The following is a 17,317-nucleotide window of genomic DNA, read 5'->3' on the forward strand; positions in this document are numbered from 1 at the left end:
TCGTGACAGTTTGAGAAGAAAGTAAAAGTGCAATATGTGCCATGTAAGAAAGCTAACGTTTAAGTTCCTTGCTCACAACATGAGAACATATGAAAGCTGGTGGTTCCTTTTAACATGAGTCTTCAATATTCCCAGGTAAGAAGTTTCAGGTTGCAATTATTATTGGACCTATAGGACTATTTCTCTCTATACCATTTGTATTTCATATACCTTTGACTATTGGATGTTCTTATAGGCACTTTAGTATTGCCAGTGTAACAGTATAGCTTCTGTCCCTCTCCTCACCCCTACCTGGGCTCGAAGCAGGAACACATCGACAACAGCCACCCTCGAAGCAGCGTTATCCATCGCTCCACAAAAGCCGCGGCCCTTGCAGAGCAACAACTCCAAGTCTCAGAGCGAGTGACGTTTGAAACGCTATTAGCGCGCACCCCGCTAACTAGCTAGCCATTTCACATCGGTTACACCAGCCTAATCTCGTGAGTTGATGGGCTTGAAGTCATAAACAGCTCAATGCCTGAAGCACAGCAAAGAGCTGCTGGTAAAATGCACAAAAGTGCTGTTTGAATGAATGCGTACGAGCCTGCTGGTGCCTACCATCGCTCAGTCAGACTGCTCTAAAACACAGAAATACGAGCCTTAGGTCATTAATATGGTCAAATCCATAAACTATCATCTCGAAAACAAGACGTTTATTCTTTCAGTGAAATATGGAACCGTTCCGTATTTTCGCTAACGGGGTGGCATCCATAAATCTAAATATTCCTGTTACATTGCACAACCTTCAATGTTATGTCATAATTTCATAAAATTCTGGCAAATTAGGCGGCCCAAACTGTTGCATATACCCTGACTCTGCGGCAATGAACGCAAGAGAAGTGACACAATTTCACCTGGTTAATATTGCCTGCTAACCTGGATTTCTTTTAGCTAAATATGCAGGTTTAAAAATATATACTTCTGTGTATTGATTTTAAGAAAGGCATTGATGTTTATGGTTAGATACACATTGGAGCAAGGACAGTTCTTTTTCGCGAATACGCACCGCATAGATTATATGCAATGCAGGACACGCTAGATAAACTAGTAATATCGTCAACCATGTGTCGTTAACTAGTGATTATGATTGATTGATTGTTTTTATAAGATAGGTTTAATGCTAGCTATCAACTTACCTTGGCTTACTGCATTCGCGTAACAGGCAGGCTCCTCGTGGAGTGCAATGCAAGGCAGGTGGTTAGAGCGTTGAACTAGTTAACTGTAAGGTTGCAAGATTGGATCCCAAAGCTGACAAGTTAAAGAGCTAACAAGGTAAAAATCTGTCGTTCTGCCCCCGTTCCACCGTTCCTAGGCCGTCATTGAAAATAAGAATGTGTTCTTAACTGACTTGCCTAGTTAAATAAAGATGAAATAAAGGTGTAAAAAAATATACATATATCGATTTCCGATTGTTATGAAAACTTGAAATAGGCCCTAATTAATCGGCCATTCCGATTAATTGGTCGACCTCTAGCTTCTACTGGTCATTGTTTTCAGGCTGGTTGTATTGGTGCTAGCTATATCTGTTTATAACCCTCTAGTGGTGTGGGGGCTGTGCTCTGGCAAAGTGGTTGGGGTTACATCCTGCCTGTTTGGGGGTATTGTCGGACAGGGCCACAGTGTCTCCCGACCCCCCCCCTCTCAGCCTCCAGTATATATGCTGCAATAGCCCCCACGGCCCATAGACTAAGGTCAGTCTGTCCTATCTGGTGAAATTCACCTGTCTTATCTGATGTCCTGTGTGAACTTAAGTATGCCCCCTCTAATTCTACCATCCTCCTCTCTCTCTTGGCCTCCACAATCACCTGACTTCAACCCAATTGAGATGGTTTGGGATAAGTTGGACTGCAGAGTGAAGAAAAAGGAGCCAACAGGTGCTCAGCACATGTGGGAAATCCTTCGACTGTTGGAAAAGCATTCCAGGTGAAGCTGGTTGAGAGAATGCCAAGAGTGTGCAAAGCTGTCAAGGCAAAGGGTGGCTACTTTGAAGAATCTCAAATACAAAATATATTTTCATTTGTTTAACACTTTTTGGTGATTCCATATGTGTTATTTCATAGTTTTGATGTATTCACTTATTCTACAATGTAGAAAATAGTAAAAATAAAGAACCCTTGAATGAGTAGGTGTGTGCAAACTTTTGACTGGTACTGCGTATCTTAATTGACCGCGTTTTCATGAATTTGATGATCTAATATTGAAAGCCATTCAAAAGACCATGGACATGAACATGGAAGTATGACGTGGAAAGCATCATCTGCACAGGGTATTCATATTCAAAACCAGAGACAACATCCTGGTAATTTGCCAGCTAGGAAAGACAGAAGAGAACGCATAGAAACAAACGCTCTCTGTGGTTAACAGAAGCTATCGGTACGAACGGAGTGGTTTCTGAAGCCAATGTGGCATGTTGAATTCATTTTCTTAATACATTTGGCTTTAGCATTTAAACTGTTTTGGCTATATGCTTTTATGACCCCATTCCAAAAGTTAAGACTCCAGAGCATGTACGTGCCTTCTGTACATGGTAGCATTAACCATTATTAGCTAGCAAAGATCGTAAAAATACCTCGCAAAACTAACGTTAGCTAGCTAAAATCTGGTGATCTCCCCTCAATCTTAGCTAGCTGGCTAACGTTATACTGCATCTTAAGTCTATTTGACGACATCACAATGATGACAAAGGGTTTTCCAACCAATTTTTTGTTTTTCCTCAAGCCACTATAATGCACGTTTGACTAAATCTTCATCAGCGCCAATTGACAATGCAAAAGAATGTTATACAATTTACAACCCATTACGACTGTAAAATATTTATTTGACGGTTTATCGTAAAATAATGGTAATAGCCTACGCAACTATTTACTTTTTGAAAATGTGTTTCCGCCCGGTCTCGAACCGGGGACCTTTCGCGTGTTAGGCGAACGTGATAACCACTACACTACGGAAACTGGAGGTAAGACACTGCCTTTGGGTGTCATGTTGCCTGAAATTCTGTTAGTGGGGTACTGTTCTGTCTAAGTTCGAATGTTCGCCTTTAATATCTCGGTGGCTCTTTGAGTGCAGGTGTCAATTTAGGTATCTTCTAGAGACCCAGGATGTCGTTGATGAGAGATTGTGGGATGGGATGAAAAGAGAGAAAGCAAATGTACCTATGGTAGGTGAAAATAAAGAGAAAAAGGAAATAAATACAATACATCCGAGTTTTACAAGTTAACAAAAATATCTACATACAAGGGACAGATTGGTGCACCCAGGCATCAGTAATTGTCCAACTCGAGGTGTAGAATAAAAATGCAACCCCCTCCCAACGTAAAAAATATTTTCACATGACCCTCCCCTTGTACTGTAAAATAAATGGAACACCCTCATAGAATTAACTCAGAATAATGTTTATTGCTGCCATTGACTGGAACGAACTACAAAGATCTCTGAAACTTGAAACACTTATCTCCCTCACTATTTTTAAGCACCAGTTGACAGAGCAGATTACTGCACCTGTACATAGCCCATCTATAATTTAGCCCAGACAACTACCTCTTCTCCTACTGTATTTATTTTGCTCCTTTGCACCCCATTATTTTTATTTCTACTTTGCACATTCTTCCACTGCAAATCTACCATTCCAGTGTTTTATTTGCTATATTGTATTTACGCCACCATGGCCTTTTTTTTTTGCCCAGCTGCAATTATTTCTCCGTGTGATCATCTGAGAAATAAGAGGTCCGAAGGCCTTTGCTTTGCAGATACCAGTTGTTGTCAATGTAATGAATTGTGAGGCAAATGTATGGCCCTGTGGTCCGACTTGACGGCAGTGGTAGAGAAGAATGCAGCGTTACGGATTTCATTGGCAACTCTGTCCCGACATTCTGTGTAGAGTTCTGGCCGACATATTTTGCGGTATTTACGGCTCGGGATCTCGTATCTTGGGTCTAAAGTTCGAATCAACTTTCTGAAACCATCTTTCTCCACGGTTCGATTTGGTTCCATGTCTTTTGCTATGTGATATGTAATTGCACTCGTTATCTCATGCCATGTCCTGCTCTTCTTGTTATATGGAGTACCACTAACGAATGATGCCTTGAGTGATAGCTGAGTGCTGGTCTGGCTTGAAGATGTCTTGGGACTTGCTCCACTGCTCCGGGGTTTGTTGCACACATTCTGGTAGATTCTTCATATTCATGCACATGCAGGGTTTCCACCTTAGGCTAGCACAATGTGTCGACACAACCTATACAGTACTGTTTGTTGGTCGAGTTCGGATATCTTAAAGCCCAACCAGTCCCAAAGGACAGAGGAAGCACCTTTTTTCGAACCAGGCCTTCGTCGTCCTGCAAATCAACCTCAATAGCGTTATTTCCTTGTCTTCAGTAATCCTCAGCGCAGAAGAGTAAGCAAGCATTATGTTTTAGTAAAATAAACCATTTGAACAAGCCCACTAGGCTGTATCATTCGACAGATTTTTTTACGAAACAAAAGCGTCTTATTTCATACATTTATTAATTGACCATGATATGCATGATATGGCAAAATCCATATCATGGCACAACATACCGGTATTCACGTTCATACCGGTATTCCGCCCACCTCTACTTCTTCAATAGAAATAGGTCCTGCCTCTCGTTAAATAGTAACGTCAACTGAATAATCTGTTTTATACTATCGGTCCAATATCATCTCTGTAAACACAGCTGCCACTTCATTATTACCGTAAAATGCAGTCTATCATTGCGCACTGCGCTTTATTATGAGTGACAATTTTTCTACTTCACTGTAATTCTCTACCAGACAGTTGATTGGCCCACTTTGATGTCACGTAGGGTTGATACATTGCTATGTTTTCGTTTCAAGCCCTTGTACAAAAATTCCCACTGTACCTAACATGATTACTAAACTTTAGACATACGAGTTACCACACACAGTCTCAGGGATGGCTAGCTCTGGAAATTCCTTTGGTGTCTACGGAGTTAGGTAAGTCAGGTTTTAGTTTCTTTGCACCTTATTTGTGGAACAATCTTGAAATAGTTCCTACATGTGATGTTTTGGTGCCTCGATGCCACTTCAGAAGCTGATTGATTAACTTTTTACAGATGAATGTGTTTGTTTTTTATGACCGTGTTTTTCTTTCTGTTTGCAGTTCGTATTTATTTTTTGATGTGTGCATTTCCTGTAATTGTTTTTAAACCCAAGGGCCAAATGGGCCAATACTTCCAGGAACGCCTACTTGAAAAGCAGTTTCTAGGCATCTTCATACTAAACAATCCTCGGTAGAACTTTCAGTCAAGCACCAGACCTCAAGAGAAACTTCATAATAATATTGTGACACAACGTGCAACACATGAACACTGGCCTGGAAATACAATGACATTGCTAAAGTATGCAAAAATATTTGTAGGAAACAACTTTGCCATCATTACGATGTTGTCAACTTTACTGTGGACAGATGGCAATGTTAACATTCCCTAGCAAAGTTTGTAAAACAAACAACCTAGCAAAAAGATCAGGTGCTCTCCCTCACTCTTAGCAAGCTGGCTAACTTTATAATGCATCTTCAAGTCAATCTGACGACATCACAATGAAGACAAAGGGTTTTTCCTCGCAATTTTTTGCCTCCTTTAGAAATGTAATTGTATTTCCAAGCTACTATAATGCACTTTTGACTAAATCTTTATCAACGCCAGTTGACAATGCATTGAGTATAGTGCTCAGTCGGGAGTCAGTGTCCTAAAGAATGTGCAACACATGAATACTGTATTTATTTGTTTGTTTAATTTTAGACAAAAGCTTTGGCCCAAAACTTCGTTTTTTTAGTTAAAAAAAAATGTGTTTCCGCCCGGTCTCGAACCGGGGACCTTTCGCGTGTTAGGCGAACGTGATAACCACTACACTACGGAAACTGAGCGTGAAAGGCAGCAGTACTCCAAATATACCTACTGCGCATAGACTACAGTAGCTTCTATAAAGCAGGGTATCATTTCCATATCAATTTAGGTTGTTTTAAGAAATGCTGAAGACCGTTTTATATATATATAAAATATAAACATTTTATTTTATTTGTTTACCTTTTTTTTAAACGGATTCACCGTTAAGACCAGGGTCTTTTTCGCAATGGAGCCCTGCACAAACAATTCATACACAAAATCAAATACAAACAAAAATAAAGCACAACAATCAAGAAAAACAGAAACATTCCTCAGCAAAGTTCCCCAATCAATAATTTAAAATTGCCCGAGCGGCATCAGAGCGTCCACTTGCAGTGTTTTGTGCAGTTGGTTCCAGCAATGAGGTGCATTAAAACTAAAAGCGGATTTACCTAATTCAGCGGAGACCCAACCCTGTAAATGGTTTTGGTACCTCGTGTTTTTTTTATACTTTAACAACAAAGTTAAGTAAATTGTAAGCTTGTGTAGTATATAATGCAGGTATACTGTTCTTCTCATGATGTTTAATGATCATATTCTACATTATGTCTTGCCAATTACTGAAGCGCTAAACGAACACAAATATCCATCCACGTAAAGGTGACGTTTCAGGTATATCGATTACAAAACAACATTCAAAAAGCTTTAAACTAAAAGTTTTCCCTCCCCGTCGGGGAATTGAACCCCGGTCTCCCGCGTGACAGGCGGGGATACTGACCACTATACTAACGAGGAATAAACATACAATTCACAATGGTTTTTATAATACTGATCACCTACTTATTATTTTTGCATTTTATTTTTTCATTACCTTTATTTAAATAGGCAAGTCAGTTATTACGAACAAATTCTTATTTACAATGACGACCTATACCCGCCAAAACCCGGACGACGCTGGGCCAATTGTGCGCAGCCCTATGGGACTCCCAGACACGCCCTGATCTGTTTCACCTGTTCCTGTGATTGTCTCCGCCCCTCCGGGTGTCGCTTATTTTCCCCAGTGTATTTATCCCTGTGTTTCCTGTCTCTGTGCCAGTTCATCTTGTATGTTTAGTTAAAGCACTTCTGAATAAACTACCTTCTTATTTATCCTCACTCATCAATATTAGAATTAGAATTCCTAAAACCAGGTCTCAAGCATTGATTGTACTTGAGGCCCATGCTATTTCCACAGAGTTGGGTATGGCTGCCTTTTCCTGTTACTCTCCTTGCTTATGGAATAGCCTGCAGACTAAACTTAAACTTGAGACTTGTCCCCCTTGCCCATTTTAAAAATTTATTGGAGGATTTTTATTTTTGTATTTCTTGTAACTGTTTAAGATAATGCAACTTTTTGTGCTGTTAGGGGAATAACCTGTGTGTAAATGTATTCTGCTGCTGTATTTTTGTGTGTTATCTATGATCGTTTTGTTTGTCTTGCTTAGCTTCTTAATCATTGTATGTGTAAACATGTATATGCAGGGCCCAGCTGTAAAAGAGATCTTGGTCTCAGTCTGTGTTCCTTGTTGAAATAACGGCATAATAAATAATAATATTTTGTCTCCAATGTTTATTGAAAACAAAAATTAATGTGCATAATGACCTCTTGTTGTCTCTCAAATATATTGTTACAGTTGTTGGTTAGCTAGCTAGTGAATTTGAGACATTAACATTGACGTGACATCAGTTAACACACCCATGTTATTTTGGTAGAAGGGTTGATTGTTGAGCAACAAAACCGACACGTGCGTAACTGTGGGGCACAACAGACAAGTTTGGCTTAGATTGTTGACATGTAAACTATATTTTGTCTCCAATGTTTATTGAAACAAATACATTTGCACAATGAGCACTTGTTGTCTCTCAAATATATTGTTACAGTTGTTGGTTAGCTTGCTAGTGAATTTTTGCCATATTAACATAGGCGTGACATCAGTTAAAATACCTCAAAACAAGACATGGTATCAAGAACAAGATAAAACTAGCTGACACTAGCCAGTTACGATTCCTTACATGGCAGCTCCTTATCATTGTTCCTAGTCGTCTGGCCATCCAGAATCACAACAACATACTGACTTCTGCCCCAATGAAGCATGCGCATTGTTTTTATGACGCTAATCCATCTATTTTGTTATTATCCTCTCTTCCCTCTACCACTTCTTGTAGTATGTTTACCTGCTCCGATCCCTGTGGTTGACTCATTTGTATTTATTATGGATCCCCATTAGCTGCTGCTGGCAAAATTAAGGCAGTTATAACATTTTAAAAACATTACAATACATTCATAACAGATTTCACAACACACTAAGTGTGTGCCCTCAGGCCCCTACTACACTACCACATATCAACAACACAAAATCCATGTGTTCGTGTGTATGGTGTGTATGTTATCATGTGTATGTATGCATGTGTCTGTGCCTATGTTTGTATTGCTTCACAGCCCCCGCTGTTCTATAAGGTGTGTTTTATCCCCCCAAATCTGATTCTACTGCTTGCATCAGTTACCTGATGTGGAATAGAGATTCATGTAGCCATGGCTCTATGTAGTACTCTGCACCTCCCATAGTCTTTTGTCGACTTAGGGACATTCAAGAGACCTAGTGGCATGTCTTGTGGGGTATGCATGGATGTCTGAGCAGTGTGCTAGTCATTTAAACAGACAGCTCAGTGCTTACAATAGCTCTCACAAATACAAGTAGTGTCAATCTCTCCTCCACTTTGAACCAGGAGAGATTGACATGCATATTATTAATGTTTGCTCTCTGTGTATATCCAAGGGCCAGCTGTGTTGCCCTGTTCTGAGCCAATTGCACTTTTCCCTCTTTATGGCACATGAGTGAACAGTAGGCCAGGTGCGACAAAACTAGAGCCTGTAGGACCTGCCTTGTCGATAGTGCTGTTAAGAAGGTAAAGAATTATGGACAGACTTTATTATGGACAGACTTGGTCAGTCAGGAAGTCCTGCTGCCTTTTCATACATATATTTTTTTTAGGTAGGTACATCATTATTTAAAGATACACTATGCAGAAATTGCTCTGCCATTTCCTGGTTGCTAAAATTCGAATAGTTCCCCCAATTTCAGTTTATGTGACAAAAAGAGCAAGTGGAGTTGCACTGTTTAATCTCTCTGCTCAAATGTTCATATTGTGCCACTCACAGTGGTTATTTCTGTAGCTAGCACCCGTAATAAATCTAAGTGCGCAAGGATACGTAGCATCCAGCGATTTAAGTGTTTGATGCCGTAGCATGCATGTATATAACATCCCCATAATCTATAATTGACATAAAAGTAGGTTGCACAATTTGTCTTCTATTTGTAGAGGACAAACATGTCCTGTTTCTATAGAGGAAGCCAAGATTGATTTTTAGCCGTTTACAAAGTTCATCGATATGCATTTTAAAAGACAGTTTATCATCCAACCATATCCCTAAGTAGATTTATATGCAGAGACCTGATTAATTTGAGAACCATCTAAGCTCGTAAATGTAAGTGTATTTTCAACCAACTTTTTGAACCTATTAAAAATCATAAAATGTGTTTTCTTTGGATAGTTCACATGTCAACAATCTTAGCCAACCTTGTCTGTTTTGCCCCATAGTTGCGCACGTGTCGGTTTTTTTGCTCACCAACCAACTATTCTATAAACCAAAATAACATGGGTGACCGAAGCAAAAGGTAGTAATGCATTGGCCGGGAATCGAACCCGGGCCTCCCGCGTGGCAGGCGAGAATTCTACCACTGAACCACCAATGCTTATTTCTGTATAAAAATCTCGTTGTATAAATAGTTTTATACCACAGTCATTTATGCATGGTAGCAGTTATTTTTGGTAAGAATACATGAAATACGGTACTCATCATTTCCATCTCAATTGGAAAACTGGAGAAAGATTAGAAATCAATAAAAACCTCTATTAGTATGACCACCGGGTGGCGCTCTAGCTCGGAAAAATAGCCTAAACCTGGGAGGCCAAAATAACTTCTCCACAAAACTGTTGCCACCACATCCATGACGTGGAGATTGCGCTACAGAGATGCAGCTTTCCAATCATGCAATTTCGAAAAAAATGTGTCTCCATAAAATGCTCAATCAAAACAACAGATAGATACAAAGTGACTGGGCTAATCGCAAGTGTATCCAATGGTTTAAATAAAACAACCTAATTATCGTTTTTGCATTTGATGGGTTGTAATTATACACGGAGGTACAGAGCCTTCAGAAAGTATTCACACCCAATTGACGACATTCTGTTGTGTTACAGCCATGGGGTGAAAGTAAGCTCATACTGTCCAATATGGTGTCCCCGAAATAAATAGTGGGTGTATGCCGTACTGGTAAAACATTTTTTATCACAATAATTAAAACTAAAATGTCAAGAAAGCTGTTGGCTATTACACCAATTGTTATCATCACAGCATGTCAGGCATGAAAAATGAACGAATGGACTTGAAAACTGGTGGAACCTATGCTCAACAATGCGATGTGGTTAAGACGAACACACTGACATTCTGCCAAGGCTGAGATGAGTGGCCAGCAGTGGACGCATAAGTACTGGCCTAATGACAATCGCAAAATGTCATTACACTTTTTGGTGTTTTATGTAACAGATGTCTCTTTTAGAGGTCAATCGATTAATTAGAGCCGATTTCAAGATTTCATAACAATCGGTAATCTGCATTTCTGGACACCGATTACATTGCATTCCACGAGGAAACTGCGTGGCAGGCTTACCACCTGTTACACAAGTGCAGCAAGGAGCCAAGGTAAGTTGCTAGCCAGCATGAAATGTATCTTATAAAAAGCAATCAATCTTCACATAATCACTAGTTAACTACACATGGTTGATGATATTACTAGGTTAACTAGCTTGTCCTGCTTTGCATAAATCAATGCAGTGCCTGTTAATTTATCATTGAATCACAGCCTACTTAGCCAACCAGGTGATGATTTAAAAAACACATTGTGAAAAAAGCACAATCATTGCACGAATGTACCTAACCATAAATATCAATGCCTTTCTTAAAATCAATACACAGAAGTATATATTTTAAACCTGCATATTTAGCAGGCAATATTAACTTGGAAATTGTGTCACTTCTCTTGTGTTCATTGCACGCAGAGTCAGGGTATATGCAACAGGTTGGGCCACCTGGCTCGTTGCAAATTTATTTGTCCGAATTTGACATAATAATGACATAACATTGAAGGTTGTGCAATGTAACAACAATATTTAGACTTAGGGTTGCCGCCCATTCGGTAAAATACGGAACGTTTCCGTTTTTGACTGAAATAATAAATGTTTTGTTTTTGAAATGATAGCTTCCGGATTTAACCATATTAATGACCAATTACTGATGCTCATAACGAACACAAATGTCCATCCAAGTAATGGTGAGGTTTCAGGTATATCGATTACAAAACAACATTGAAAAAGGTTCAAACAAAAATATTTCTTTCTCTCCCCGTCGGGGAATTGAACCCCGGTCTCCCGCGTGACAGGCGGGGATACTGACCACTATACTAACGAGGACTACATCTGCAAAAACACAATGGTTTTATAAAACTGCTCAACTAATTATCGTTTTGAAATTTGTATTTAGTTTTATTTAGGCTTTTCAATTAAGAACAAATACTTATTTACAGTGACGGCCTACACTGGTCAACCCCGGACGACGCTGGGCCAATTGTGCGCCGCCCTATGGGACTCCCAATCACGACAGGTTGTGATACAATTATAAACGGAGGTACAGTGCCTTCAGAAAGTATTCACACAACATTGACTTTTTCTACATTCTCTTGTGTTTACAGCCAGGGGTGAAAAACATGTTTTCACTTTGTCATTATGTGGTATTGTGTGTATTGATTTTTAATCCATTTTTGAGTCAGGCTGTAACAACAAAATGTGGATTAAATCAAGGGGTTTGAAAACTTTCAGAAGGCACTGTAGCTAGTTAACATTTTTCATTTGGCACAATCTGAACATTTTAGCAGAGAGATTAAACAGTGCAACTACACTTGCTCTGTTTGTCACAAACTGAAATTCGGGGAACTATTTGAATCTTTGCAACCAGGAAATGGCAGAGCCATTTCTGCATAGTGCATTGCTCAGTCAGACTGTTCTATCAAATCATAGACTTAATTATAACATAATAACACACAACAATACGAGCCTTAGGTCATTAATATGGTCGATTCCGGAAACTATAATCTCGAAAACAAAACGTTTATTCTCTCAGTGAAATACGGAACCGTTCCGTATTTTATCTAACGGGTGGCATCCATAAATCTAAAGATTCCCGTTACATTGCACAACCTTCAATGTTATGTCATAATTACGTAAAATTATGAATATTGATTTTAAGAAAGGCATTGAGGATTATGGTTAGGTACATGATGGAGCAAAGACAGTCTTTTTTGCGAATGCGCACTGCATTATGCAACGCAGGACACGCTAGATAAACTAGCAATATCATCAACCATGTGTAGTTATAACTAGGGATTATGATTGATTGATTGTTTTTTAAGATAAGTTTAATGCTAGCTAGCAATTTACCTTGGCCTCTTACTGCATTCGGGCTCCTCGTGAGGCAGGTGGTTAGAGTGTTGGACTAGTTAACCGTAAAGTTGCAAGATTGAATCCCTGAGCTGACAACTCTATCGCAATTATCTCTCCGCTATTATCTAGAATTCATTAGATTTAGGTAACTGTCTCTTCTTTGATCCAGTAATTAAATACGACTCCATTCTCAATACGTTATTCCAGTGGACCATTTAGGCAAGACAACGTATTCCATCGAAATTGCCTCGCTATTATTTAGAATGAATTAAGTCTTTCAATTTAACCTGAACAAGCTATTAAAACATTCCGTTAAACAAACACTAACAACAGTATCTTTCCAGGCAAAACACATCAATAGTTGTATTACAATCCGAAATTCAAATTTTAGTCTCTTGGTGCATAGTGACGGAGCCTCCACGCAAGTAACCCTATTTATAATTGTCTGTAGTCGTAAAATTCGGCACGTACTACCGAGACAATTCCCAGGGAAATAGCCCTAATTTAAAGGTCCAAGCGTTCCCCCAGCGAGGATTCTCCTTACTCTCTCTCTCTCTCTCTGCAGTTTCGGTGATTGTGTCCTACTTTGTTACAGTATTTGCAGGGTGTTTTACAGTCCCTGGCGAAATGTCCTGTTTTATTGCAATTAAAACACCGCTTCTTATCGCAATTGAAACATCCCGTTTCTCTGTATAAAATCTTTCCTGCTCTTTTCCCAAGAGTGGCGATAAAATATTCCGTTCCTGTCTGATCTTTCTTACTTTTCTTTTCCTTGAAGCCTCCTTTATGCTTGTCTACAATTACCCCGATAGTTACCATTATGTACTGAGCTCCTTTCTTTTCTATTCCTCCTCTGTCTGGCTGTAGGCACCTGACCATTTTCTCTGTTCTTGCCTTTTACCCTCTCTCCTATCCTTTCTGTACTCTTTCTCTCTACAGTCTCGGTGATTGTGGCCCACCTTAACGCAGTGCATGCATGGTTCCTCACACTCCTTAGCCAAATGTCCTGGCTTGCTACATTTGTAACATTTTCTGTTCTCGGGTTCTATACATTTTCTACTCTCCATGCTACTATTATGGTTATTAAACTACACAATCTATGTGTATGTATTTCTATGATCTATGTATGTGCTCTCTTTAATCTCTCAATCTATGTGGGTATCGCCTTTCGTGGAATAGTCAGACCTATTTTGCGCCTATGTTGCTAAATTCCTTTCTTGAAACTTTATCTATAGTAGTGCCGATCGGACATTAAGTTTCACCCGTTTACAACTATAAGATATTTTCCAGGGGTCGTAAATCTCTAGTCAGCAGCCTATCTTTCTGTTGTTGCGTGTTCTTTTGACGTCAATGTCTCGTATCTCACTCCGCTATATTAGGTTTCCCTTCTTTCTCATTTTTTTGGGACATTATTTCAGTATTTGTCTTTTGAATCGGATCTATGGCTAATTCACTTTTGTTAATTGACCATTTAAGTTATTTGTTTGCATAGAATTACCGTCCCATCTCACAAACCCATCTCACAAAGCAATATCCTCACACTTTAGGATTTTATTGAGGTATGTCTTTTGAATTGTGAGTGACGTCACCGATTGAAACAGCGCGCACCACGCTAACTAAACTAGCGTTTCACATCCGTTACACTCACAGCACCTATTTATATCCCTTGCTAATAACCTCTCGGCCATCCCTCAAATAACCTTTCAGCCATTACTCACAGACCTAAATTATTAAAACACCTCAAAACAAGACATGGTATCAAGAACAAGATAAAACTAGCTGAAACGAGCCAGTTACGATTCCCTCATTGTTGCTAGTTATCTGACCATCCAGAATCACAAAAACATACTGACTTCTGCCCAATTGAAGCATGCACATTGTTTTTGTGACGCTAATCCATCTATTTTGTTATTATCCTCTCTTCCCTCTACCACTTCTTGTAGTATGTTTACCTGCTCCGATCCCTGTGGTTGACTTATTTGTATTTATTATGGATCCCCATTAGCTTCTGCCAAGGCAGCAGCTACTCTTCCTAGGCTCTGGCAAAATTAAGGCAGTTATACATTTTAAAAACATTACAATACATTCATAACAGATTTCACAACACACTACGTGTGTTGCACTAAGGCCCCTACATCACTACCACATATCAACAACACAAAATCCATGTGTACATGTGTAAATTGTGCGTATGTAATCATGTGTGTGCATGCGTGTGTCTGTGCCTATGTTTGTGTTGCTTCACAGTCCCCGCTGTTCCATAAGGTGTATTTTTATCTGTTACTTTTTCTCAATCTGATTCTACTGCATGCATCAGTGTTGATGGAATTCATAGGTTTAAACGAATTATTAGAATACTCCACCCTGAAAACATATAATTGTATGAAATTGATTAGAATGATGGGGGTCTAAACACAGACTGTCTGAGCAAAATTCAGTGCCGACCTTGGCCAGGGGCCTCTGTGAGATTTGGTCTCACGGCCTCCCCAATCTTGGGGGAGGATAGGGAGTGCTTCTCATGGTCTCTGTAATCTATGTCGGCTGGGTAGGGAGACAGTATGTGTGCAGGATACCTACTATTTGTGTGAAAGTATGTGCGTCGCTATAAAATGGATGTCTTTGTATTGTGGACTTCAGAACGTTCCTGTGAATAAACATTTGACTATTGTAGACTGGGCTTCTGTCTGTTTTAATTTCAACCAGTATCTTACAAATCCTGGTTTGCAGACTGAGTAGTTTAATTGAATTGGTTTATGAACATCGAGAACATAATTCTCATGACAATTTGGTCCTTCAGAGCCGGATCCCAATACCTGTCCCTGCCGTCCGAAGGTACCACGCCGAAATACCGTGCACGGGTGGGTCATTGACCTGTAATTTAAAGACCTGTCCCCTGACATTGGGGTTCCATAACACGCCGGTATATACCTAAGGTTGGCAGAGACGGTGACAGGATCCAACCAACATTTCTTTTCCCAGTCTTCAAGACAAGGTCAGTAATATTTATTCACGAATTTGGGGAAATTATTTAAGATATCTTTGATTTGATGTTCTAAATACTTAGAATATATCAATAATAGGAGCTTGGTTATTCTAAACAGATTCACTAGGAGGCTTTTACTTTGTGTATTAACCAAAAATCGATTGTGGGAGCAGGTCCGCAATGACCTGAGGTACATGTGCACTACTATAAATAAAAATAGCTTCACTGATATCACGTCTATGTTAATATGACAAAAAATTCACTAGCTAGCAGACCAACAACTGTAACAATATATTTTAGAGACAACAAGTGCTTATTATGCACATTTATTTATGTTTTCAATAAACATTGGTGTTACGTTCCCTAGTTGGTCTGATCATCTTGCCACCTTGAAACATGTGTTTCAGCAGTTGGAGAATGCTTCTTTAAACCTCAATTTGGCCAAGTGTGAGTTTGGAAAGGCTACTGTGACTTACTTAGGGAAGCAGGTGGGACGAGGTCAAGTGCGCCCAGTAACTGACAAAGTGGAAGCAATTGTTGCTTTTCCTGCTCCCACGCCTCTCCGCCAGTTGCGCAGATTCCTGGGGATGGTAGGGTACTATCGTAGGTTCTGTAAGAATTTTTCAACTGTAGTAGTTACCCTTAAATCTCTGCTAAGTCCCAAAGCACCATTTAAGTGGTCCCAGGACTGTAACTACACTTTTGAGTCCGCCAAAGCACTACTTTGTAGTGCTCCAGTGCTTGCCGCCCCCAACTTTGACAAACCTTTTAAGTTGGAGGTAGACGCTAGTATAGTGGGGGTGGGTCCGGTTCTCTTCCAGGAAGATGAAGAGGGAGTGGATCAGTCCGTCAGTTTCTTCACCCGTAAGTTAAACTCGTGTCCGTCAAGGTACTCCACCACTGAACAAGAGACGCTGGCTTTATTGATAGACTTACAGTTTTTTTAGGTATATGTGGGCTCCAGCACCTTGCCTGTACTGGTCTTCACGGACCATAATCCTTCGGTGTTTTTGAAGCAAATGTACAATCAGAGGCGGTGGGCTCTGATTGTACAATAATACATTATACAAATTAAATATGTCAAGGGTTTGGTGAATGTGGCTGCCTACGCTCTATCACAGGTTTAGTAACTGGGGATGCATGTTGGTTTTTGTTATTGCAAACTGGGAGTTTGCAGGTTTTGAGGTGGGCGTGTTACGTTCTCCAGTTTCTGTGTTGTGAGTTTGTGTATATGTATGTGTGTATTTCAGGAAATGGCTTCCTGAATTCCCCCAAGCAGCTGATTGGTCGGCCCCATTGCAGATTGGAGCTCTGATCCCGCCCTCGAGTTAGGGCATACAGCTGTCGGTAATTACAAACTCCTTCTGCAGCTGGATAAAAACCAGTGTTCCTTTGTTAGGAGAGAGCTTCTTGGATGTCCTGTGTTGGTTGTTCCTCAGAGACGGAATTGGTGAACTTATTTTGTAGTTGCTACTTCTGAGGTATGTGTGCGCGCAAATAGGACTTAGTGGTTTTGATTATTGAAATTGTTCACTTTAAGTTTGTATTATTCTGTTTCATTTGTTCCCAGGGGGGAAGGGGAAGGTACCTTGGGAGTGCTTAGGCAAGAGGCATGCTGGCATACATATACCCATAGTATGTACTCTGTCTATGCACACTAGGTAAGACCTGGGCGGACCACCCCCTGTAGTTTGGTTAACGCGCCAGGTGGCGTTAAGGTTAGGTAAGTAGTTGGTAGGTAAGGTAGGAGAGAGGACTCTAACTTCTACTTTCTTTGCTTCGGTTCCATCCAGCCCCTTTTCCCCACATTACCGTGTAAAAAAAATGTTGGGTAAAA

At 39.9% G+C, this 17,317-nt stretch overlaps 5 non-coding genes across 5 annotated transcripts; all 5 read right to left on the reverse strand.

The window, feature by feature from the left end:
* Window positions 1–2,917: 2,917 nt before the first annotated feature.
* On the reverse strand, window positions 2,918–2,990 carry trnav-aac (transfer RNA valine (anticodon AAC)). Its single transcript has one exon. It is a non-coding gene; the product is annotated as a tRNA-Val (tRNA).
* A 2,873-nt stretch (window positions 2,991–5,863) lies between these two features.
* trnav-aac (transfer RNA valine (anticodon AAC)) lies at window positions 5,864–5,936 on the reverse strand. Its single transcript has one exon. It is a non-coding gene; the product is annotated as a tRNA-Val (tRNA).
* Window positions 5,937–6,623: 687 nt separating this feature from the next.
* trnad-guc (transfer RNA aspartic acid (anticodon GUC)) lies at window positions 6,624–6,695 on the reverse strand. Its single transcript has one exon. It is a non-coding gene; the product is annotated as a tRNA-Asp (tRNA).
* A 2,928-nt stretch (window positions 6,696–9,623) lies between these two features.
* trnag-gcc (transfer RNA glycine (anticodon GCC)) lies at window positions 9,624–9,694 on the reverse strand. Its single transcript has one exon. It is a non-coding gene; the product is annotated as a tRNA-Gly (tRNA).
* A 1,705-nt stretch (window positions 9,695–11,399) lies between these two features.
* On the reverse strand, window positions 11,400–11,471 carry trnad-guc (transfer RNA aspartic acid (anticodon GUC)). Its single transcript has one exon. It is a non-coding gene; the product is annotated as a tRNA-Asp (tRNA).
* Window positions 11,472–17,317: the final 5,846 nt, after the last annotated feature.

Source organism: Oncorhynchus masou, unplaced genomic scaffold, assembly GCF_036934945.1.
Source record: "Oncorhynchus masou masou isolate Uvic2021 unplaced genomic scaffold, UVic_Omas_1.1 unplaced_scaffold_6619, whole genome shotgun sequence".
NCBI classification, from domain to species: domain Eukaryota; kingdom Metazoa; phylum Chordata; class Actinopteri; order Salmoniformes; family Salmonidae; genus Oncorhynchus; species Oncorhynchus masou.